The sequence below is a fragment of the Staurois parvus genome, unplaced genomic scaffold (genome assembly GCF_062004578.1).
Source record: "Staurois parvus isolate SC_StPar_1 unplaced genomic scaffold, SC_StPar_1.0 ptg000222l, whole genome shotgun sequence".
Lineage (NCBI taxonomy): Eukaryota > Metazoa > Chordata > Amphibia > Anura > Ranidae > Staurois > Staurois parvus.
In genome coordinates, this window is record NW_028318018.1 from 1105172 (window position 1) to 1131196 (window position 26025).

Here is a 26025-nt window from a genome sequence, read left to right on the forward strand (position 1 = left end):
CCAGCCAAACACCTGAAACTGCTTATACTGGTGTATTTAAGGGATGGCCAGACCTGCAGACTCTGCCTTGGTGTGTGTTTTTCCTGGGCCCTGTAGCCTGTTCCTGCTTCCTGTTTCTGTTCCTATTCCTGTTCCTGTCTTGTCGCTGACCCTGCCTGACCTGTACCTCTGCTGACTTCTCCTGCTCTGACCCCGGCTCGTTCCTGACCATCCCTCTGCCTGACCCTCTGTACCACGCTGCCCGCTACCTGCTGACCCTGGCTTGTGACCCCGACCATTCTCCGCTTGCTCCCCCTGTACCTACCTGCCCGATTGATATTGACCCGGCCTGCCTGACGACGCTTGCATTGTATGTACTGTTATCTGTGGTTGGTTGGTTGGGTTTGTTTGCACTGTATTATGTTTAGTATTGCACTGCGTTTATGTTTGTATTGTTAGTGTTAATAAATTATATTGGTTATAACATATCTGAAGTCTGCGTTTCCCTGCGTCAGTCACACACCTCTGGTCATACCCGGGAGCCCTGACAGAGGCCTCTGCAATAGGGGACATCTGTCAATCAATCTCTGCCTTGTCTTACATGGTGCAGAGGTTGCAAAAGAATCCTTGAGCACATGGAAAACCAATTACCAACCAATTCAGATGTCTCAACAGCCATGGGTCCTTCTGCAGTCTCAGACATAACTACCCATCATGCTCAGCATGATTCATGACCCCTCTAGTGATATAAAGATCTATATAGAGGAATCAGGACCTTCCTCCTCCTGCTGGTGACCCCTCTAGTGATATAAAGATCTATATAGAGGAATCAGGACCTCCTTCCTCCTGCCGGTGACCCCTCTAGTGATATAAAGATCTATCTAGAGTAATCGGGACCTCCTTCCTCCTGCCGGTGACCCCTCAAGTGATATAAAGATCTATATAGAGGAATCGGACCTCCTTCCTCCTGCCGGTGACCCCTCTAGTGATATAAAGATCTATATAGAGGAATCTGGACCTCCTTCCTCCTGCCGGTGACCCCTCAAGTGATATAAAGATCTATCTAGAGGAATCATGATCTCCTTCCTCCTGCCGGTGACCCCTCTAGTGATATTAAGATCTATATAGAGGAATCAGGACCTCCTTCCTCCTGCCGGTGACCCCTCTAGTGATATAAAGATCTATATAGAATAATGAGGACCTCCTTCCTCCTGCCAGTGACCCCTTTAGTGATATAAAGATCTATATAGAGGAATCGGGACCTCCTTCCTCCTGCCGGCGACCCCTCAAGTGATATAAAGATCTATCTAGAGGAATCATGATCTCCTTCCTCCTGCCGGTGACCCCTCTAGTGATATTAAGATCTATATAGAGGAATCAGGACCTCCTTCCTCCTGCCGGTGACCCCTCTAGTGATATAAAGATCTATATAGAATAATGAGGACCTCCTTCCTCCTGCCAGTGACCCCTCTAGTGATATAAAGATCTATATAGAGGAATCGGGACCTTCTTCCTCCTGCCGGTGACCCCTCTAGCAATATAAAGATCTATATAGAGGAATCGGGACCTCCTTCTGTGATGATTGTGTGCAATAGAGGCATAGACGTTGTACATGACAGCCATCTTGTTAGGTTTCAGCCATGTTCCCTTCTGTCCTCCCTCATCCCTTTGTCCATGGAATGCATAGCTACAAGTTGACGGAGGTCAACAGGATCTCTTATCCTAAATAAAACACAGATAGATCAGCTCCAGGGCTGTAAACCTCTAATTAGTCTGGTTTCAGGGGGTTTGCTGGAAAACCACTTCCCGCTGCCCGGTTGTAAAACAATAACTCAGTCAGTCATGACCTGTTAGGCTATTAGGGCAGAGCGTGCCATAAAACGTACATTCCACAAGAGTCATTTTTCATACCATTTATAAACTTCAGCAGGAACTGGGCACATTAATATGAAGTATATATACAGATAGATCATTTGTTAGTGCCTACAAGAGAGAAGAAGCAGTCTCTTTCCTCCTGGGTGACAAGGGTACGCTATGTTTGGTATCTTTGTGTTCCGAACAGGGGCAGACTTACAACTCATGGGGCCCCTGGGCAATAGGGGATCATGGGGTCCCTGTGTCCTTGCCCAAACTAAAAAAAGCCTATGAAAAAGGTACCAGGGGCATCTCATGGGGCCCCCTACTCACCCCGAGCCCTCGGGCAGTGCCCGAGTTTCCAAATGGTCAGTCCACCCCTGGTTCGGAATATATTTCTAAATATTAATCTGCCAGTTGCAAGGATGCTACCTGTACCTATTGAAGGTTATTGACCTTAGTATACAATTGTAAGGGATTTGGTCATAACCTTGGTTACCGCCTAACACCCATCCCCAAACTGGATGATTGGTCATTTGTTCTCAGGAGACATCCCTTTAATATGGTAGAAAAAGACTGACAGCCTGGAGAAGACAGCTCTCATTTAACATCAATCAGAAAACATCTAACAGACTTGAGAGCCAAGGCAATCTTTTTATTCGGACAATTGGACTCTGCTCAAACCAAGGATATTGCAAGTATTCTGCCTTCTGAAGTCCTTTCTTTTATTTCTCTGTTGTCTTATTGCTCTCTTTATATCTTTCTTACATCTTTGTTTGTAAATATTTTTATTGCACCATTTTGACCTTTTTAGTAATAAATCCTATTTTCTGAAAAGTGTTGAACTGTCTCTAAAGCTTTTAATGCAAACTAAAGAATCTCTGTCCCTGGAAGAGTGCTCCTGTATGTGATAATCCTCTGAATATCCCTGTCCCTGGAAGAGAGTTCCTGTATATAATAATCTTCTGAATATCCCTGTCCCTGGAAGAGTGTTCCTGTATATAATAATCTTCTGAATATCCCTGTCCCTGGAAGAGTGCTCCTGTATGTGATAATCCTCTGAATATCCCTGTCCCTGGAAGAGTGTTCCTGTATATAATAATCCTCTGAATATCCCTGTCCCTGGAAGAGTGTTCCTGTATGTAATAATCCTCTGATATCCCTGTCTGAGGTGACAGTGTGTATTACAGACACTTATACTAATATCATAGTGTTACTGCTAAGATTTGTGAGTTTCCTCCTTCTCTGTACAAAGGTGGTGGTGGCAGTGTGAAGGGTTAATTGAGTAATTAACCAGTAACAATCGCTCTCAGGCTGCTGGCACATAGATTGTAGTCCCACAAGCTGGAAAATCTTTGTTCAGGGCGCAACTGAGAGTGGCATTGTTACGCAAGTGGCAGATCGGCTGGTCCTTCGGTCACGAGTTGGTGAGAAGGGCTGAGGTCGGATGCCGCATTCTGTCATATCTTCCTCCCGCTGGTGACCCCTCTAGTGATGCATCCTAGAATTCTATTCGCTTTCCCCACTGCCTGGCCATGCTGTTTGTTCATTTTGCAATCATCTGAAATAAGTACCCCAAATCCTTTTCTTCTGAAGTGCTGGCCAACACTGTACCCCAATGTTGTACTTTCTCAAGGGATTCTTTTTTCCTGGGTGCATTATTTTAGATTTGAAATATTGAACTGCAATTTCCACTTTTTTACCAATCTTCCTGCAATGCTAAATCCTGTTCCATGTTACAGACACCTCCAGGGATATCCTCCCTATTACACACCTTTGTGTCATCAGCAAAGAGACATCCCCTTACCCAACAACCCTTTAGTTCTATCACTTACATATAGATTACATAGAACAGGACCTAGTACAGAACCTTGGGGTACACCACTAGTGACTGGTCTCTGTTCCGTGTGAACTCCATTTACATCCACACTCTGGTATCTCTCCTTTAGCCAACTGCACATCCACTGAACCACCCAAGGGCTAAGTCCTAGCTTGTCCAACTTCTGTATTAGATCATTATGTGGAACTGTATCACATGCCTTGCTGGAATCAAGATATTCTAAGTCCACAGCACCACCCTGGTCCAAATCATTGGTAATATAGTCAAAAAGTCCAATCAGATGAGTCTGCCATGGTCTGCCCTCAGTAAAGCCATGCTGCTTTGGATCCAGCAAGTTGTGTGTTTCTAGATGATCAGTGATCCTTCCTTTCAGGAGTGATTCCATTAACTTGACTACAACCGATGTTAGACTCACTGGCCTGTAATTGCCGGCTTCTACCTTGCTGCCCTTCTTGGATGGAACACACTGTGCACTCCATTACATGAACAACATTGGGAGTGCTGCAATCATCATCTGATCAGGATACACAGGAGTATGGGCCAATCATAGATCAGCAGGTGCCTACAGGTTACCACCCCACAGGGATATGAGCCAATCGTAGATCATCAGGTGCCTACAGGTTACCAGTCCAAAGGGTTATGAGCCAATCATAGATCAGCAGGTGCCTACAGGTTATCACCCCACAGGGATATGAGCCAATCGTAGATCAGCAGGTGCCTACAGGATACCACAACACAGGGTTATGAGCCAATCATAGATCACCAGGTGCCTACAGGTTACCACCCCACAGGGTTATGAGCCAATCATAGATCACCAGGTTGTCGGAACTGTTCTGGGCTCACAGAATGAAACAGGAAGGCTGAACTTATCATCACTACATGGACATGCTGGAAGCCATTTTGTTCTGTATATTCTATTTCATGGTTTCTGAACACAGATTCTAAGAGCATTCCAAGGTGGTTACAGCTTATGTTCCCAGGTTATAAATCTGGGGGGAGGTATGGTGGGATCAGACGGCTACAAGATGAAGACTAGACATGACACCAAGTGGTAAGATAAATGGATGAGTCCATGTCTAGATTGAACAAAGGACACAAGAACTGGTCACAATGATTATTTCCCATGATCCTCTGGAAAGAGTGCATATTATACCTTACATTGTATATGGTGTTATTATTATGTGACAGGAATATCTGATCCAAAAATGTCACTTGTATTATTATTAGTATTACATGAAGTGAATGCTTGCTTACTTATGTCATCCAGGTTTATATTACTAGATTCCATTTCCACATACATATATTTATATGAAATGGTTTAACAATGAATACATATTGATATATTGGGGATATTCTGTTTGTAACATTATAAAGTATCAGTTTGAGTTCATTGTATGACAACGTTGTTATGTTACAGAAGACGTGAGATAAGAAGTCTCAGTATAATGACCTCATCTTTTTGTAGGATATTTAGGTAGATTTGTTTTCTTTTCCAGAATCACTTAATTAATACATTACTTGATATATATTACTAGATTTTTTTTCTCCAGAATCACTTAAAAGTGGTTGTAAAACCCAAATATTTAAAAAATTTACTTTTTGCCATAAATGAATACATTTTAATGTAAACATCCATACAGCTGTGAGCGTACCTCAGAAAAATGCTCCTTTAGCTTGTCTCAGCCCTCCAAAAACTGCTGGTCTGTGGGCGTGGCTTAGGACCAGAGAATAGTAGGCGGAGATATGATGTCACACAATCCCCCAGTTATACCCCCCTCCATCCTCGGCTCAAGAACAATCACTGGTGCTGATGAGTGCTGAGTTGTGGATCTTGTGAAGGCAGAGACCAGCATGGAGAGGACACCCCCTCCCCCACCCCTTGCAGTGTATTACATGGAGGCTCATACTGGTCTCCTCCTCAGCACAGCCTGTCACTCACAGGAGAAGGGGAGTGGTGACACCATATTTCTGCTGGTGTCAGATTTATTCTGCTCAGAAGATCAGGTGGGATTTCTGGAGAAAGGGATGGCTTCAAGATACCAGACTAAGCTGAATGGCTCAGTAAAGGTAAAATCTACCCAACTGCAGGATTAGACGGATTTGTGTTTTTTAGGGTTACAACCACTTTCAGTAATACATTATTAGCAGTGACATGGGTACCAGTCTGTGTGACACCAAACCTGGCAGAAAAGCAGTTCTCTCTAAATGTAGTCATGTCCTTACCAGCCGAGGTTAAAGGTCAACCCTTGTCATGTTCCAGAAGACATGTCAGAGAATTCCTCATCCTATACTGCCCCCTTCAGGTCACTGAAATCAATTAGTAGAGAAAATAGCACCTAGTCTGACGTCATTGTGAGGAGAGATAACCTTTGCCCGCCTAGGTTTTATTTGGGGGATAAAAGTAAGAGACGGACAGAGAAGAGGACACACATCACAAAACAAGACCTCACAAGACAGGAGACAAGGGGCAACAGACGGACACAGACACCCCCTGAAGTGAGCGCACTGAAAGCTGACATCACTGACACCATACAGTCCATATTGGGAACTAGAACTTTCATTTTCCTCAGATAACTTGTACTCCCCTTATATCTCCAGATACATTGTTTAGTCCGATAACGGTTCTGGTGAGCACAGGAGGGGATGTGACGTCATTTTACCTGCAGTATAAATTATTATCATTTCCCTCCTCTGGGGAAGATTGATTTTACATATCCCTGAAGCTGATTCTGGCTTCTAGTCAATGGTTTATCCGGATGTATACAGTATATATATGACAAGGTAGACTACTTCATGTAACATTACATCTTCATCTCAGATTGTAAGCGGATTGGATTGGCCTGTGTATGGGATTCCAGATCAAGTCATGGCAAGGTACACGTTGAGCGTTGAATATCTGGGTGTAGAGAGATCACGGGGGGGATTTGTATATCTGTTGTCACATGTTGCTGAGTTACTGATTTCTTACACGACATTTCCAGACAGTTGGATGTAATTCATTAATATTTGGCAGTAATTGCTGGCTTGTATTTCTCCCCATTATTGTGGATTAGATCATTGTACTGTTATCTTGTATTGTTTATTATTTATCATCACCTATTAGATTTCATCCCCATTTTGTACTGATTTATATTATTAATAAATGTATATTTTTGCACATTATTGTGTTTTATTTCGTCTTCCAATTATCACAAATACAGAACTGGGATGTCGGTTACTTTGTGAGAATTAGTAGGGAATCTCCTTCATTCCAGATCCCGCCTGTTTCCATGAATTGTATACGGATTATTTCCTCACAGATAAAGTTCTGACAATTTGTACCGTTCTGGTGTTTTTGATCCTCAGAAATGAGATCTGCCGTCATCAGACATGATGGATTTTCAGACATCTATCCCATAGTTTGTAGACTCTATAACTCTCCTACACACTGAATCATAGACACTGATTGGGGTTATTGTACCCAAGAAATGGCGCAGAATACACCTTTATCTACATTTATAAGGAAAGACGATTTATTTGTAAAAACAAGAAAAATGGTAAAAAGTGGTGTTTAATACCACCAAAATAAATATCTATTTGTGTGAAAAAATTAAAAAAATATAATTTGGGTACAATGTTGCATGACTGTGTAATTGTCATTCAAAGTGTGAGAGCGCTGATAGTTACCAGTCAGCCTGGGTAGGAAGGGGGGGGGAAGTGTCCGGTATACAGGAGGTAGAACAATTTCTTTTTAAACAGACCTCCAAGTGTTTGTGAAATCTCCCACCACAAAATGTACTCAGCCAATCACAGGGCAGGACTCCATTTTTATTCTTCTGCCATCAATAGCCAACCCGGTCCCACACTTCATCCATGTCTTTGGGGACCTCTGATCTCCTTATGAACTGTTTCTTCCATGATGAAGATCAGCCATGGAGTATATCTGAGGTGTATATCAGGGTGTGCTTCTTCCCCACATGAGAGCTGGGATGTCCAGCAACGTTCATCTAGAAAACATTTCCCACACTCAAGGCACTAATAAACCTCCAGGGTTGTGTGGGACCCCTGATGTACAGGAAGACAGGACTTCAGTGAGGAACATTTCCCTCACTCAGGACAGGAAAGTGGCTTCTCCCCCGTGTGAGATCTCTGATGTCTGGAAAGATGGGACTTCATTGAAAAACATTTCCCACACTCAGGACAGGAATATGGCTTCTCCCCCGTGTGAGATCTCTGATGTCTGGAAAGAAGGGACTTCATTGAAAAACATTTCCCACACTCAGGACAGGAAAGTGGCTTCTCCCCCGTGTGAGATCTTTGATGTGTGTAAAGATTGGACTTCACTGAAAAACATTTCCCACACTCAGAACAAGAATACGGCTTCTCACCTGTGTGAGACCTTTCATGTTTGGCAAGATCTGATTTTTGTGCAAAACATTTCCTGCACTCAGGACAGGAATATGGCTTCTCCCCCGTGTGAAATCTCTGATGTCTGTAAAGACTGGACTTCCTTGAAAAACATTTCCCGCACTCAGGACAGGAATATGGGTTCTCTACCACGTGAGTTCTCTGATGTCTGTAAAGACTGGACTTGTCTGAAAAACATTTCCTGCACTCAGGACAGGAATACGGCTTCTCTCCCGTGTGAGATCTCTGATGTCTGAAAAGATCGGACTTATAACGAAAACATTTCCCGCACTCACTACAAGAGAAGCTCTTCCCTGTTGGAAGGCCGGCCCGGTCCCGCACAGTCTGAGGTTCCTCAGGATACGAGGAATCCGATGGTCCATCTACACTGGGTGGTGCCGGATGGACATTGGAGGGAGCCGGGTTTTCTCCTGGACTATACTGTGTGATGTCCTCATCTTCTACTTTCCAGTCTGGAGACAAAGTGAGACAATCCTCGGAGGTTTTCCTCATCTCCCGGCCATGGACTAAAATACAAAGACAAAGAGGATTACTAGACAGGAGCTGATTGGTTCCCTCAAACCAGGACTCCGCCCACATCAGGCAGCTTGGTCTCTGAAGAGCTTACAATTCCACGCTCAAGGGAACTAGGAAATGTCTCCTCTGATCTCCTACCAGGTCATTTCTTTATTCATGGACCTTAGTCAGAGAGTGAGGAAACAACCAGAACTGTCTTTTCTAGGAGGGACAGTGATGAGGGGATTATAGGACGAGGGTCCCCACCCCCTCTATCACTCATCGCCATCTTCCCAACACAAGAAGTACTGCACTTCCTTATTTACTCCATGATTTAGTCATGAAGAACAGCGGGGCTGAGCCCCACCAGAGGTCAGAGAGTGAGGATGGGGGGGAGAACAACCAAGATGAAGACTGGACTGATCCGGAAGACCACCATCATTGGGGTATTGACTCCTCCCTCATTATCACTTTCTGTTTAAGGGTCCAAAGTTGGAGGATGTTATCACATTATTATCACCATGTAAAAGTCTGTGCTCCAATCACATCATCCGATATAAAATGTCCAGCTGGTAGGAAATGGGGGAAAAATAATTAAGGCCTACAGCATGTAATTTACAACTTATCATAAAGGACACAAAAGTTAGGACTATACAGTATATTTTATGATTTCTTCTATATTCATATGGTGATCTAGCCAGTAAATCTGTTTTATAAAAACTCTGCAGCAGAATGTATCAGTTCCAGGGATGAGGCAGACCATTTACCCCTGACAGGGGGCTTACAATGATCAGCTTTTATTTATTCATGTAAAACTTTTATCCCAAAAGGAACAAAACCTGTTTGATGTAACTGATTATGAAGTGTGAGCTGGAGTTTGGCTTCAAATAGTTGCTGTTTTTAAATCTGCCAATGCATCTAACACTCCCCTCCCCCCAGACTGACCATGCTGCTGTTTCCACAGTGGGGGCGCTCTAATACAGAAGGTGTGTTACTGGCAGATCATCAGGTGAAAACAGGGAAAAAAGCCAAAGAAAAGGAATGCAGCCGCCACACCCAATGATTGGTGAGCTGCAATATGGGACATTTGTGGTTTAATATCCCTTTAGTTTGGTTGGTGAAATCTCATCCTATGTCCAGTGATAGCAGTGACATCTACTGGCCACAGTGAGACATCACAGGACAACCTAAACTTAGGGAGAAACCAAGTGAAGAACTATACAATCAGCCTGAGCCAAGTACAGCCCAGCCACAAACTAACACCCACATAGTACCTCTATTCAGGACAAGGGGGCCACACTAATAAATAGTGTAAGGATCACATCAAATTGGTGTTTAGTAATCAGAGATCACTTACAGGGGTTGTAACCCTCAGACATGGAATATGAACAAACATATCCCTCTACAGTGTGTACTTGTCTCACTCCAGAGCAATAACAGTCATTTCTGTCTGCTGTCTCCTTCCTCTGCAATCAGTAGCTGAGTCACCTCTGACAATTTTCCTGACACCAAGAGAAAAAAAGATGACAGGGGAGGGAGCTCATGCACACAGCCTGTGATTGACAGCCTCAGCTCTGTTCCTGTGTGAAAAGGGTGTGTCCCTTCCCACTAATAATCTCTCAGAACTCACTTCACTGAGCTCTAAAAATAGGGACTTCAGCTCTCTGCCCCCTTTTTTCTGACCTCTTGGACAAGCTGTATAAATTCTGTACTTTGAACAAATATAGAGAAGAGAGGCTGCAAATAAATAATGTACAACATATGTAGGAGGATTTGTTTTATCTCTGTGTATCACCTGAGGCCAGTCACTTCTCTGGGTATATGGAGGGTTTACAACCACTTTAACTGGTTATTTGAGACAAGTTGCAGAGATCCCACACCGCTGCCTCCCATCTCCTGAGACTGCACTCAGTGACTTGGGTCTGAGACACTACAGACATATCCCTCCACCCGGCACAGCCAGCAGACCACAGAGCAAGGAACCCTGGGAGAAATGTTCTGCCTGAGATCTTACTAGACCCGGACATGGGGTAGAAGATCCAAAGTACATAACCCAGGTCAAGCAACTGCCAGCTGAACCCCAGAATCTCCATAAATCCAGTCTAGATACATAAATTGTAGAGGAGAGAGAAGTGCGCCAGACTAAGTGCAGTAAGGAGTTAGCAGTTTATTGCACACAAGATTTACGTGACCGTACACATGCTGGTGTGAGAGGCCAGGGACACCTATCCAGAGCCTGGTTCTTACCCTGCACTGATACTCTCTGGACACACACCTGCCCTCCTTTCTCCTCCACTGGGACCCACAAAAGAGCGCCAGCCACTACGTGAGCCTTGGCCCCTGGTACCATCCGCTCCAGATGTCCAGCCCAGATGATGTCCTTTTATCATTACTTGATGCCTGATAATCACCCCCATCTTGTGAGCTTTTAAATCTTGTGTGCAATAAACTGTTAACTCCTTACTACACTTAGTCTGGCGCACTTCTCTCTCCTCTATTCTCTTCACAGAGTTCCGGTTTTCTCTAGAGAGTGCAGCCCCACGACGGTGTTTACATTGCAGCTATATACTGTATATATTTTTTAACCCCCCTCCTGCCCAGAACTACCTGAGTTACAAGACCCCTCCACCTTCAGAACTATTAAAGCTGCATAACGCTTCCTGAACCACCATATACTCATTTACTCCAGTTTTTCTCCCCCCTCTCTCCTCCCCCCTAGTCTCGTGGAGTAGTCCACATGTTCTCCTATAACTCTACTACCTCTATCTCCATAAACCTTTATGAATTGCATACCCACTACTACCTCTCCTGCGCCAATACTCCCTTCTGTCTGTCTCCAATACATGAATTGTGTCTGCAGCACAGAGAAGGAAGATTATCCGAGAGAAATCCAGGAATACAGGACGGGGAACACAGCTCAGGAAAGTGACCAGGGGATTACAGGCTGATATCACCCAGTCCCCGCCCTACTCTGGACCAATCAGTGAGCAGTATGGGTGGAGGAATGGATTTAGTGTTCATGACCCACCTGTGCTGATCTCTGTAGGAGTGTCCTCCTCTATAAATGTCCCCGTTATTCCATCCTCCTCCATAGACTGCTGATCATCCCTCACATACGCCTCTTCTTCTTCTGCTTTACCCTCAACTTTTATATCTATCAGATCTTCACTCTAAACCAAGAGAATGAGAGAAAATATCATCTGTAAAATATAAACTAACATGAAAAATGCACAAATTGTCTCCATGAGACCATTCTCTAGATGCTCCATCCCACCAACCTTGCAATGGGGAGAGATGGTGTGACCTTCCTGTGTGGAATCCCGGGAATACAGAGGATGGGGACATCTCTCTGGTGGGTTCCTGGTATTAGGTGGCTCCATCATATCCTTGTGTCCTTCTGAAAACTCCTCCATCACTCCATACTCCTCATCCTCCTCTTTATACTCTTCTTTAACATCAATATTATCATCCCCGAGGATTCCACTCTGAAAGATATAATAAAACATTCATTGTAACAAACATGCTGTGTATAAATCACAACTACCAATAATTGTCATCATCTACCTGATGATGGTGAGGGATGGTGTGACCTTCCTGTGTGGAATCCCGGGAATACAGAGGACGGGGACATCTCTCTGGTGGGTTCCCATGACTGGATCCATCTGTAGGAAACACACACACTGACTGAATCCATTGTTTCTATGTGTTTATCAGATGATGGGGGATCTAGGTGGATCCTCCGTACTGCTCTCTCCTTTACAATAAAGTCTCCTCTTACCCGGTGATGTGAGGGGCGGCTGATTGTCCATCATGACGTCCTTGTAGAGATCCTTGTGTCCTTCTAAATACTCCCACTCCTCCATGGAGAAATAGACAGTGACACCCTGACACCTTATAGGAACCTGACACACACAATGATACAGTCACCATCCAGACACATCCCTTGTCTGTTACTGGAGAATGTCCCAGAATTCCCGGCACCGCTCACCTCTCCTGTCAGCAGCTCAGTGATCTCTCTGGTGACTTCTAGAATCTTCTTCTTCTTTCTCTCTTCTATCAGGGAGGGAGGTGGAGGCAATGTGATGTCATATGATCTCCAGACTTCACAGGAGGAAAACTCTACATCTGAACACAAATAGTCACATCAAATGATATTCCCAGAATCCTCCTCACCTCTCCATTCAGGTCTCCATTTTATTAAAGCCCCACTTCAGGCTGAGGTATAATTCCCCCCCACAGGACCCCCGCACTACGCAGGGTATAGGCTTGTTGCAGCATTCTGATGTCATTACATACAACGCAGGACCAACAGTCCCACTTTACATGTGAGGATACCAAGGGACCCCACATCCTAAGAGCATCAGAAAAAAGTCAGATGGAGGGACATTAGGAGGAGGAGCTGTGAGGTCAGTGTGATGTCATAGGATTCTCTGACTCTGGATGGAGGGACATTGGGAGGAGGAGCTGTGAGGTCATTGTGATGTCATAGGATTCTCTGACTCTGGATGGAGGGACATTGGGAGGAGGAACTGGGAGGTCAGTGTGATGTCATAGGATTCTCTGACTCTGGTTGGAGGGGCATTGGGAGGAGGAACTGTGAGGTCAGTGTGATGTCATAGGATTCTCTGACTCTGGATGGAGGGGCATTGGGAGGAGGAGCTGTAAGGTCAGTGTGATGTCATAGGATTCTCTGACTCTGGATGGAGGGATATTGGGAGGAGGAGCTGTGAGGTCAGTGTGATGTCATAGGATTCTCTGACTCTGGATGGAGGAACATTGGGAGAGGAGCTGTGAGGTCAGTGTGATGTCATAGATAAAATGCACGCCCACGGTGACTAGCTAACTGAGGTGTGGTCTGCCCATGACTGGGGTAAAGAGGGAATGAGGGGACTTTGAGCATATAAGACTGACCTTGATATACCTTCACTGCCTGCACTATCTTTGGTCACCACTAGAGGGAGACTCCACTCCAATCCAGCTGGCTGACCACACACAGGCAAACACAAATCTTACATACAATCTTGTGCAAAGGTTGGGGAGCAATCTAGCAATTGGCACACCTTTCTAGGATTCCTCCAGCTATCCTACAAGCTAGAACCCCATTGTTAATCAGTCTTCCACTGTCCACCCCCCCCCCACACCGGACACACAACAAACAGTAGCTTGCCACCACCCAACAGTTTGTCCGCAGACTGGTCTGCTGGGCCACCACACACACACCGATCTCCGTCTGGCAGATCTGCTAGTTTACAATCTGCATGCTATCTGCCAACACGCAGTGCAATTACATACAGATTGTCAATGAACTTAGAGCGAGCACATAGACACTACAATACAACAATCTCTCTGGAGATATGAGCCTGAGCTTAGTACACAGAAGTCACTTAATAATTTTATGATTGAATACAAAAAGACACACAATTGGCTATTGACTATAACATAAAAGGGAATAAAAACAGAAATAAAACCTTACCAAGATTTATCCTGCGACTGGAGGAAGTCAAAGAAAGTCTGCAATTCACCAGTCATATTGAACCGACTCCGTACGAATCACCCCCTCCATATCTCAGGGTCCTCAATTTATTATTAGGACTTTAACCCTTGGCCAATCAACCCTCAGGGGTGTTCCTGTACCAACCCACAGGATGTTCTGTGTTCTGAGGTGCCCAATCTTGAATGGGCAAGAAACGGTTTGGATCACTGAGTCAGGAAAATTATTTCTGACACAAGCACATCAGTCCGATCGCGACAGTACCAATCACTTTTCAGCTGTCGCAATCAGGTGCCATATAACCATTTTGTGCATTTCTCTGGGATTCTACAGAGGCTACAAATACAGTTTTACATGCAGATGTAGCCTACAGTGTGTCCAATCAGAAGGAAGTATTTTCATCTCTCTGCAACTAATATTTTAGCTTTTATGAGAGATTAAATAGATTCCTCTGATCTATTTCCTGCTGACTCTTGTAGCCAAAATGACTAGGATTATTCTTTTAGGTTCAAGAAGGTGGCAAAGTCTGGCTACATAGGTGATGTTTTATTGGCATCCAGGTGTCACCTCGAGGTAAGAAGCTGCTCTGTCCTTTCAGATGCTAATTGGTGAACATATGTCTCTGACTGAATACTGAACACTTATCTGTAATAACATAGAATGAAAGTTGTGATGGACAGCAGAAATATTCTTTTTTTGTGTGTTGTCTGAAGTTCCTGGGCCTCACAGGGGGAGGGGAAATGGGATGTATCTCTATATAGAACAAAGGCAGCATGGCTCTGTGTGGCTGGGGAAAACCAGTCCAGGCCACTTCTTAGCAGGAAGCTGGGGACAATTGCAGGACCATGTGGGCTCGTTGTTGGGAGAGCTGGAACCATGATGGACAGGGCTACTCCTGCCTGAGCCTTAACTAAGAGATGCTTGGAACTGTACTTTGCTTTGTACACTGCTGGCTGGTGAGTCCCTGGATCGCTACCCTGTGAATTGCCCTCTGCTGTGCCCGGACCTCCTGCCTGCCAGAGCTACCTTCTGCTGTGGGCCCTGATTACCTTGCCTGCCTGAATTACCCTCTGCTGTGCCCGGACCTCCTTCCTGCTAGAGCTACCTTCTGCTGTGGGCCCTGCTTACCTTGCCTGCCTGAATTGCCCTCTGCTGTGCCCGGGCTCTCTTTGCCTCAACTGCCCCTCGGCTGTGTGCTAGAACTACCCGCTGTTGCTGTGTGCTGAGCAGGGTCGCCCCTGCTGCTGTCCGCTGTGAACCAGGACATCCCTGTTGGACCCGTGAGTTTATGCTCTCCTGTTTTCCCTGAACTGTTCTTGTACTCCCACTCCACCTACCTGTTGGATTACAACTACTACAGAGACTCACAGCACCTCCCTGTTGGATTACAACTACTACAGAGACTCACAGCGCCCCCTGTTTGGATTATAAACTGCTGTAGAGACTTTAACTTTGCCTTGGGGCAGGACTACAGGTATTGTGGACTCTCTCTCCCCGTTGAGTGACTGTTGTCTGTTTTAATAAAGCTTTAAGTGTTTGCCGTCTGCCTTGTGTGTTCTGACCCGCTTACCCTCTGTCACAAAACTAAATCTACAATTTCAAATTTCTACTGATCACCTCACATCTCAGCTACTGATAACATGATTCTACTCTTACATTTATGTTACAGTGACATCATAGGATTCTCTGACTCTGGATGGATGGACATTGGGGGGAGGAGCTGTGAGGTCAGTGTGATGTCATAGGATTCTCTGACTCTGGATGGAGGGACATTGGGGGGAGGAGCTGTGAGGTCAGTGTGATGTCATAGGATTCTCTGACTCTGGATGGAGGGACATTGGGAGGAGGAGCTGTGAGGTCAGTGTGATGTCATAGGATTCTCTGACTCTGGATGGATGGACATTGGGGGGAGGAGCTGTGAGGTCAGTGTGATGTCATGGGATTCTCTGACTCTGGATGGAGGGACATTGGGAGGAGTAGCTGTGAGGTCAGTGTGATGTCATAGGATTCTCTGACTCCGGATGGAGGGACATTGGGAGGAGCTGTGAGGTCAGTGTGATGTCATAGGATTCTCTGACTCCGGATGGAGGGACATTGGGAGGAGGAGCTGTGAGGTCAGTGTGATGTCATAGGATTCTCTGACTCCGGATGGAGGGACATTGGGGGGAGGAGCTGTGAGGTCAGTGTGATGTCATAGGACATATAGACTCTGGATGGAGGGACATTTGGATGGGGAGATTTGAGGGGTCCTCTATATGAGGCTCTCATGCAAACCAAATCCTTGTTCCTGGGTGCGTCCTACCTCTCCTAAACTGAAGAGTGACCTTTGACCTTTACCATCCAGAAATCTGTCGGGAATCTGTGGAAGTAAGCTGTCATGTGATCAGGTGACGTGCGGAGGAACGGAGTGTAAATAGCAGACAATTGTCTCCAGAGCCCCTAATGGTGGGGATGGATTTGGCGGCGTGCTGGTGCCAAGTTTCCTCCCCCCAGGGTCACTGCAGGTGTGGAGAAAAGCTGTGTAAGAGGATATGGAGGAGAGATGAGGAGGAGATCCAGGAATCAGGAGAAAGGTCAGGGCAAGCAACAGACGAGCGCATCCAAGAGACCAAGCCGGGGTCACTACACAGAAAATCAATCCAAGGAAACAACAGGCAGGACGAGGAATAGCAAGAAGGAGCTGAGAGACAAATGAGAATATTGCTCAGCCAATGGGAGATGATCTCAGCATGACTTCCATCATGAAGGAGATGAGGGGGAGGGGAGGAAGTCACTGAAGTTGACCATAGATCCATGGAAATTCAGCTGGTTCAGCAGGGATCGCTCACATTTCCATCCATGTGTGGCCACTGCCGGATAAAAGCCACTCCCCCAGCGGCTGCAGCCAATAGCTTCAGTGCTGATCTGTGTATTCTGAGAGCAGAGGAGTCCCCCCATTGTCAGAATACAAGAGTGCAGCGGGGAGGATTCCCCCATCCACCTCCAATGTGTGGATGGGGGAATCACTTCAGTTTTTATGGTCATCCCGCTGGCTGAACGATAAAACTGAACCATGTAGGCCAGCTTTGGGGGCAAATATATTATCATCAACTCCTCCCCCTGAAGGGGTTCATCTGGGTTCCCACACTATATATGTGTGTATCATCATCTGCTGGAGATAAAAGACATCACAGTGACTATGGAGGAAGAGGACAGACATGACTATGGAGAGAGAGGACGGATATGATGGGGGGTTACTAGGTGTAAATTGGAAATAACATCTTATTACCTCCTCTGCTGCCACTTTCAACAATTTCTCCTCTCTGATTCCTCCCACATGGAACTTCCTGTCTGTACCTGAGATCTCTTCCTGTCTGTACCTGACATCACTTCCTGTCTGTACCTAATATTACTTTCTGTCTTCCAGAGAGACTACCTGTCTGTGATCACCACCTTATGGAGGTCAGAGGATCTGCAGCCCTGAGAAATGTCTGGTAGTGTGGCCCCGACTCTGTCATTGGTGATGAGTGTCCCGGATGATGAGGGACAGCCCCAGGATTTAGTCTCCTGTCCCATCACGTCCATGTCTCACAGATTCCAGGACTCCACACAGAGAGGACACACCCCCTGCCACGCCCCCTAAAGTAGAATGATACAAAGAAATGATGAGATAACCCCACAAGTGCTGTTTATACTTCTATTCCTTTATACCGGCTTTAGAAATGTACTAATCCAGAAATGTAAACGTTGGAGGGAAGGTTTAGCCCCGGGAAACACTTCCTGATAGATAAATAGAGCATTTTATATCCAACTATAGAGATCCGAGCAGAATGAGGGACCAAGGAGGAGGAAGGAGGGACAGCCGGGACCTCTACCATCACCAGGCACTGCAATGACACCCGACTGCTGGGAGCCGACATCTCCTTTCTGACAGGGAAAGTGGAACTCCGACATCAGAAGAGAGGCAGCGGGAGGGTGGGATCAGGTAAGGACCACCACTGACCATCAATGATGGCTGGGGGTACACTTTGTTCTCACTGATACTAATAATGGGGCTTTTTTTTATCTCAGTGACACCAATGATGGGCTGGGGGTACACTTTGTTCTCACGGATACCAACAATGGGACATTTTTTTATCACGGTGACATCAACAATAGGGCTTATTTTATCTCACTGACACAAAAAAAGGGGTTTGTTCTATATCACTGACACCAGCAATAAGGTTTTTTTTTTATCTCAGTGACACCAAGGATGGGACTTATTTTATCTCACTGACACCAACAATAGGACTTATTTTATCTCATTGACACCAACAATAGGACTTATTTTATCTCACTGACACCAACAATAGGGATTATTTGATCTCAATGACACCAACAATGGGGCTTATTTTATCTCAGTGACACCAACGATGGGGCTTATTATATCTCAGTGACACCAACAATGGGGCTTATTTTATCTCACTGACACCAAGGATGGGACTTATTTTATCCCAAGGTTTTATCTCGATGTTATACCAATGATGGGTGTCAAGGAAATCTTGCCCACAGTGACTGGCTAACTGGATTGAGATCCTTGATTGGTGGAGGAGGAATGAGGGTGGAGCTTTCTCTGGGAAGATAATACCAGTGATGATACAGATCTCACAGTCTGCAATACTGCTGACCACCACTGGAGGGAGACTCTCCCACATGGGGCTGGCTGGACACGCACAGGCAGATACAAATCTTTCATACAATCTGATACAATCTGAGGTCTGTGGAGCAGACAAGTGATCCCCACACACCTCAGAGGATCCCCGAGCTATCCTCCCATCCAGAATCCAGGTGGGATCACTTCTTAAACTTCCCACACACCCCACACACATGATTGAGGGCAGATTAGCACAACCTGGAGTGTGTGATGTGACTGGTGTGCCGGGCAGTGATACACACACACCTACAGATCCCGGTCTGGTAGATTCAATCCTTCCACACACTGACAATAATCTGCATTAGGGATGAGCTCCGAGTCTGGACAGAAGTTTGGATGAACACTGGCGGCTCCCACACTCTTCTGAACATCCAACGTTTACCGCATTTGCTGCAGACCGATGTGACGGCTTCTGGCTCTCCCTGGTTGCCAGGGAAGCAATGGCTGCCTGCAACAGCTGCGTCCTTAGCAACAACTGACTTCATCCCGCCGACTCACTTACATGGCCACGTAGGCAAACGGGCGGGGAATAGAGGATGACATCATTGTGTGAATATGGCCATATATGGGCAATGATGTCACCACTATCCCCGCCCCTTCCTTTATATATCTGATGACAGCTCAGGACGCTATCAGTCAATGAGGACATTGATGGTCTTTATCACTTTATTTCCTTTATTCGGGGTGCTGTGTACTATGTACCCCAAACTCACTGATATGGGGGGTCAGTGTCTGAGCATTCCAGATTCTGATGGACCTCCCTGACCACAGATCCCCCACAACCATCAGGCCAGGGGTGTGGGATGAGGCCCTTGTCCTCATCTGTATGGGGACAAGGTGCATTGCCACAGGGGGTCCCCCCTGACAAGGTACCCCATATTGAGAGCACATGGCCTGGTATGGTTCAGAAGGGGGGTGGGGCCACACACTCTTCCCTACCGCTTTCCTGGTCAGCCAGGCTGCATGCTTGGATTAAGGGTCTGCTATGGATTTTCTGGATTTTTTGTATGAGGTACCCCCATAGACTCTTAGACTCAGAGGGTCCGGTATGTATTTGGGGGACTCTATACATTTCTTCATTTTTGCTGTAGGAGGGGCTACAAAAAAAGTGACATTTACAAAGAAAAACAATTAACCGGCTTAAATTGCCGTCTTCCTTTTTTCTTTTGAAACATCACACAGACCCTCACAAGGTGATGGCGGCAGTAGCAGTGCTTGTTTCCTTCAGCCGCCTCCCAGCTGCACAGTAAAAGTGATCCGGGTGGCTGTGTAACTGCCTGATCACATTTACACTGTGGGTAGTGAGGCCCCCATCACAGCTCCCTCTTCCTCCCCGTATGGTTCCAGGACTCCTTCTGGGATCCAGAGACCACATCCAGTGACTTCAGGAGGCCAAGATGGAGGCGACTGGTGAACGTCCATTCCCCGATCCCCTCTGCACTGAATGAAGCCGGCAGTCCTCAGCTCTGAGTGTTTCCCGTTTCTGAGCCGTCATTCCCCGGGTGATCCAGCCAAGGAAGCATCTAACTGAGCGCCATCTGTGCATTGGAGGGTAGAGGAGACATTGGAGGTCTAATAGAGCCCCAATGTCTCATAAAGAGGACCTGTCACCTGACCAATGATGTCACGGGGGGGTTGTTAACTCCTTGTGATAGCAATGCAGCTAAATAGGAAATAAATACACAAGTACAAAAATACAAATGACAATAACATTTATTAAAAAATTAAACATAACCCCCGTTGTCCTGCAAACACAAAAGTACACAAAGGGTGTGTATGTGTAATGTAAAGCGTGATTGCACCACACATGTGAGGTATCGCCACGAATGTCGCAGTGAGAGGAATCATTCCACCACCACAGATCACAGTTGTCTCTATACTGATGAGCAGTAAAGGCTTTAAAGTGTCTCCTATGGAGATTTTCAGGGGCCGTCATTCTTTGCCATGTCTCAGGCGCACACAATTGTAAGACTTGACTTGTTTGGTATCTATTTGTTTGGTATCTATTTACTCAACACAAATGCAGATTTATACATGTGTACAAAAAGGAAAACATTTCTCCAGAGATGAAGAGGTTAAAGGAATTGGACATTTTATTATTTAAGAAAAATTCCCGCTCCTGGCTGAATGTGGAATTTTTGAAAAACTTTTTTTGCATTGGTACATGTTCCCCATGACAGTGCCCCTCCCTTCCCCATGCTATTTTCGCACACCTATTGGCCTAGAAAATGGGCCTTTTGATTTTGCTCCCATTGATTTTGATGGGATTTGGAATTGGCATGGAAACTTCTCTGAACCTTGCTTGGACTGAACCCCGGGCAGTTGGGCTCATCTCTAGTAGAGAACCAGCAACCCCAGGCATCCTGACAACCAGCAATGAATTCCTGCTCATTCCATTCAGGTGTCAGCTGCGGTTTTCTGGGGTGGCATGGGGTGTCACCCATAAAATTCATACCAGGCCTTTCAGGTTTAGAATGGATTTCAAGGGAGACACCATGTAAAAAAATGGCACGTGGTCTCCACCAAAATTATTATTACTATATTATTATTATACATTATTTATATCGCGCCGAAAGGTTTGCTCAGCGCTGTACATTATAGTGGGGGACAGAACATGAGACAAGACAGTAACAAGACAAAACACAGGGGGTTCAAGGGCCCTACTCTTTTGAGCTTACAATCTAGGAGGGAGGGGATAAATTCATACCAAATCCTTAAAACAAAACCCCAAAACTTATGGGGTCCCCCACAAAATCCATCCTAGACCCATATCCCAGTCTGCAGTCTGCCTGGCCAGGAAAGGGGAGGACATGCATGCACTTCCCCCACCTCCAGAACCATAGCAGGCCACGTGTACTCCACATAGGGAGAGTATCTTGCCAAGTCCATTCACTCCTGGTTGGAGAAAGTAGGACAAGTCCAATGTATGAGCTCATATCTGGGAACACGAGGAATCTGTACAACATAAGTCATCGGGAAATGTCTATCTGTCTGCAGAACATCGGGGAGATATTGGAGCTCTAATTCATGGTCACCTGGAAATGTCTGTGTTGAGGGTTAGGCCCAAAAAGATTTACATTTGTAAACCATGATAGGTTTCTATGCAAATATTCTGACAAGGTTTGAATTTGAGTTGGTGGCCATGTACTGGTCAGCATATAAATTGCTTGGACCCACAATCAAATTATACAGATCTTCTGAGAGAAACAGCTTAACAAAATCAAGGGGAGTAGTTACATTTGCTGTTTCCACCTAAATTTCTGGTTGGGCAGTGAATGGGGGAAGTACGGGTGCTGCAGAATTTTTGGGCTGCCAATTAGGATTGGTAAGCACATCCAGAAGGACACTATGGGCTCTACGTTCCTGTGTGCAAATTCTTGGTGGCTACTAGTTCTAGTCACCTCACCAGCTTGGACTACACTTATGGGGCTCGCCACCTCACCAGCTTGGACTGCACTTATGGGACTCGCCACCTCACCAGCTTGGACTGCACTTATGGGACTCGCCACCTCACCAGCTTGGACTGCATTTATGGGACTCGCCACCTCACCAGCTTGGACTGCATTTATGGGACTCGCCACCTCACCAGCTTGGACTGCACTTATGGGACTCGCCACCTCACCAGCTTGGACTGCACTTATGGGACTCGTCACCTCACCAGCTTGGACTGCATTTATGGGACTCGCCACCTCACCAGCTTGGACTACACTTATGGGACTCGCCACCTCACCAGCCTGGACTGCACTTATGGGACTCGCCACATCACCAGCTTGGACTGCACTTATGGGACTCGCCACCTCACCAGCTTGGACTGCATTTATGGGACTCGCCACATCACCAGCTTGGATTGCTGGAGTGTAAAATGCCAGGATGTACTAAGCTGCTGGTGACTGCCAGTTCACCAAAAGGTAGTCATGCGTTCTTAGTACTTCAGCTACCTGGGGTCTGATCTTAACAGGGGCCTCTTCTCCATTGTCAGAGCTTTCTGGGAGCGACACAACTCTCTACAGGTTCATATTAGGAGGCAGAATCTGTCAGAGAGGCTTCCCATTCACTCTCATCTGACAAGCTCAGTCCTGTAGACCTCTTCACTAGAGTACTTTTGTTGGAACATTTTAGGCATTAAATTTAGAGGTACCTAGTGCGATCCATGGGAAGAAGAGCTCAGAAAAAGAGCTCCTGGCTGACAGGGACTGCTTTAACCGCCACTAAAAAACAAATCACCTGCTAGTGTTAGCAAAGATCAAGCCTGATCTTTCTAACACTGTTGTTTTGTGTACAATGTATCACAGATAACAATGATGTACTGACACTGCACTTGTTGTGGGGGGCAGAAGGGCTAAATGCAGGTGCTGGGAGTGAACGGGCTGATCCTACTAACACTTTGTTTTTGGGGACACTATACTAAGGGGGACTAGTATAGTTCTGTTTGTGATCAATAGATTGATCTGTACAAACACTCTCCTAGTAATGGCGGTGATCAGCGACCTATACCATGGGTGCGATAGTTGATCCTGATGCTATCCGCAGTGGCGGTAAAACGGTGATCAGCGACCTATAACGTGGGTGTGATAGTTGATCCTGATGCTATCCGCAGTGGCAGTAATACGGTGATCAGCGACCTATAATGTGGGTGCGATAGTTGACCCTGATGCTATCCGCAGTGGCGGTAATACGGTGATCAGCGACCTATAACGTGGGTGCGATAGTTGACCCTGATGCTATCCGCAGTGGCGGTAATACGGTGATCAGCGACCTATAACGTGGGTGCGATAGTTGACCCTGATGCTATCCGCAGTGGCAGTAATACGGTGATCGGCGACCTATAACGTGGGTGCGATAGTTGACCCTGATGCTATCCGCAGTGGCAGTAATACGGTGATCGGCGACCTATAACGTGGGTGCGATAGTTGACCCTGATGCTATCCGCAGTGGCAGTAATACGGTGATCAGCGACCTATACCGTGGGTGCGATAGTTGACCCTGATGCTATCCGCAGTGGCAGTAATACGGTGATCAGCGACCTATACCGTGGGTGCGATAGTTGATCCTGATGCTATCCGCAGTGGCAGTAAAATGGTGATCAGCGACCTATAACGTGAGTGTGATAGATGATCCTGATGCTATCTGCAGTGGCGGTAATACGGTGATCAGCGACCTATAACGTGGGTGTGATAGTTGACCCTGATGCTATCCGCAGTGGCGGTAATACGGTGATCAGCGACCTATAACGTGGGTGTGATAGTTGATCCTGATGCTATCCGCAGTGGCGGTAATACGGTGATCAGCGACCTATAACGTGGGTGTGATAGTTGACCCTGATGCTATCCGCAGTGGCAGTAATACGGTGATCAGCGACCTATAACGTGGGTGCGATAGTTGACCCTGATGCTATCCGCAGTGGCAGTAATACGGTGATCAGTGACCTATAACGTGGGTGCGATAGTTGATCCTGATGCTATCCGAAGTGGCAGTAATACGGTGATCAGCGACCTATAACGTGGGTGTGATAGTTGATCCTGATGCTATCCGCAGTGGCGGTAATACGGTGATCAGCGACCTATAACGTGGGTGTGATAGTTGATCCTGATGCTATCCGCAGTGGCAGTAATACGGTGATCAGCGACCTATAACGTGGGTGCGATAGTTGATCCTGATGCTATCCGCAGTGGCAGTAATACGGTGATCGGCGACCTATAACGTGGGTGTGATAGTTGACCCTGATGCTATCCGCAGTGGCAGTAATACGGTGATCAGCGACCTATAACGTGGGTGTGATAGTTGATCCTGATGCTATCCGCAGTGGCAGTAATACGGTGATCAGCGACCTATAACGTGGGTGTGATAGTTGACCCTGATGCTATCCGCAGTGGCAGTAATACGGTGATCAGCGACCTATAACGTGGGTGCGATAGTTGACCCTGATGCTATCCGCAGTGGCAGTAATACGGTGATCAGCGACCTATAACGTGGGTGCGATAGTTGACCCTGATGCTATCCGCAGTGGCAGTAATACGGTGATCAGCGACCTATAACGTGGGTGCGATAGTTGACCCGATGCTATCCGCAGTGGCAGTAATACGGTGATCAGCGACCTATAACGTGGGTGCGATAGTTGACCCGATGCTATCCGCAGTGGCAGTAATACGGTGATCAGCGACCTATAACGTGGGTGCGATAGTTGATCCTGATGCTATCCGCAGTGGCAGTAATACGGTGATCAGTGAACAATACTGTACACTGACACTGTACTAATGGCATTGTCTGGGTGTCGGGGGCAATCAAAGGGTTAAATGTGCTAATCTAACGTGTGTGTAAAATGTGCTTTTATCTACAGTGTGTCACAGTGTCTCTCTTATCTCTTCTGGGACCAAAAAGGGTCCATGAAGAGGAGAAGCAGCTAGATCCCGTGTTTACTAACATAGGCTCATGACTGCTTCTCCAATCATTGCAGGAGACCAGCAGGGTTCCGGGCAAAGTCATTGGCTGGGACCCGCTAATGAACTGTTCCTGCAAGGAATGGCAGCGGGGTCAGCGAGGGGGTATGCACATGTGCGCTTTGAACCCACAAGTATTGAGCACCTTACAGGAGTCGCTGCTCGTCCGCAGTACATTGTGGATGGGAGGTCGCCAACTAGTTAAATGAACGACTCCTGACATTTAGGGGCCAATCATAAATACTTTGCTTAGCAATTCCCCCAGTGAAAGTCCCTGTACATTCCACCTGTGTGAATGGGGGTACAAACATAATTGTATCAGACTGCTGAGCTGATCGAATGTTCTTCATTGATTTACAATGGCAATAAAATATCACATAGAAGTGATTGGAGGTTCTATACAGCTGCAGATCACTTTTACAGCATATGAAGGGCCCCCTCCCACCACCGGTCCCGGGCTCTTCAGTTCCACCAGGGACCCTGGGACCACTGTAAGCGGTCGGCTGCACACAATGGAGAAGGAGGAACATCCATTCCTCCGGCTCCTCTGTGCTGAATGAAGCCAGAAATGACAAGGATTTCATCTCTTCCTGTGTTGGTTCGGTGTTTACCCGGCCCATACACCCGGGATGCAGCTCATCAAACACATTTCTCATTGATCGGCTGCTTGGATGGATCAGGGGTGTTTAAGACCTAAATCTCTTAATAAAGAGGACCTGTCGCTGTCCAAGCTATCAGATGGGATGTTGGTAAACACCATGCAATTCTACATGTAAGTCCAGCACACGTATGTAAACAGCAGTTGCATGAAACATGTGAGGTATCGCAGCGAATGTCAGAGTGAGAGCAA

General features: G+C 46.3%; 1 protein-coding gene across 1 annotated transcript in view; it reads right to left on the bottom strand.

Moving 5' to 3' along the window:
• The window catches only part of LOC149460679 (uncharacterized), a 103585-nt gene that overhangs the window by 49156 nt on the left and 28404 nt on the right, over positions 1–26025 (bottom strand). The window lies entirely within an intron of this gene.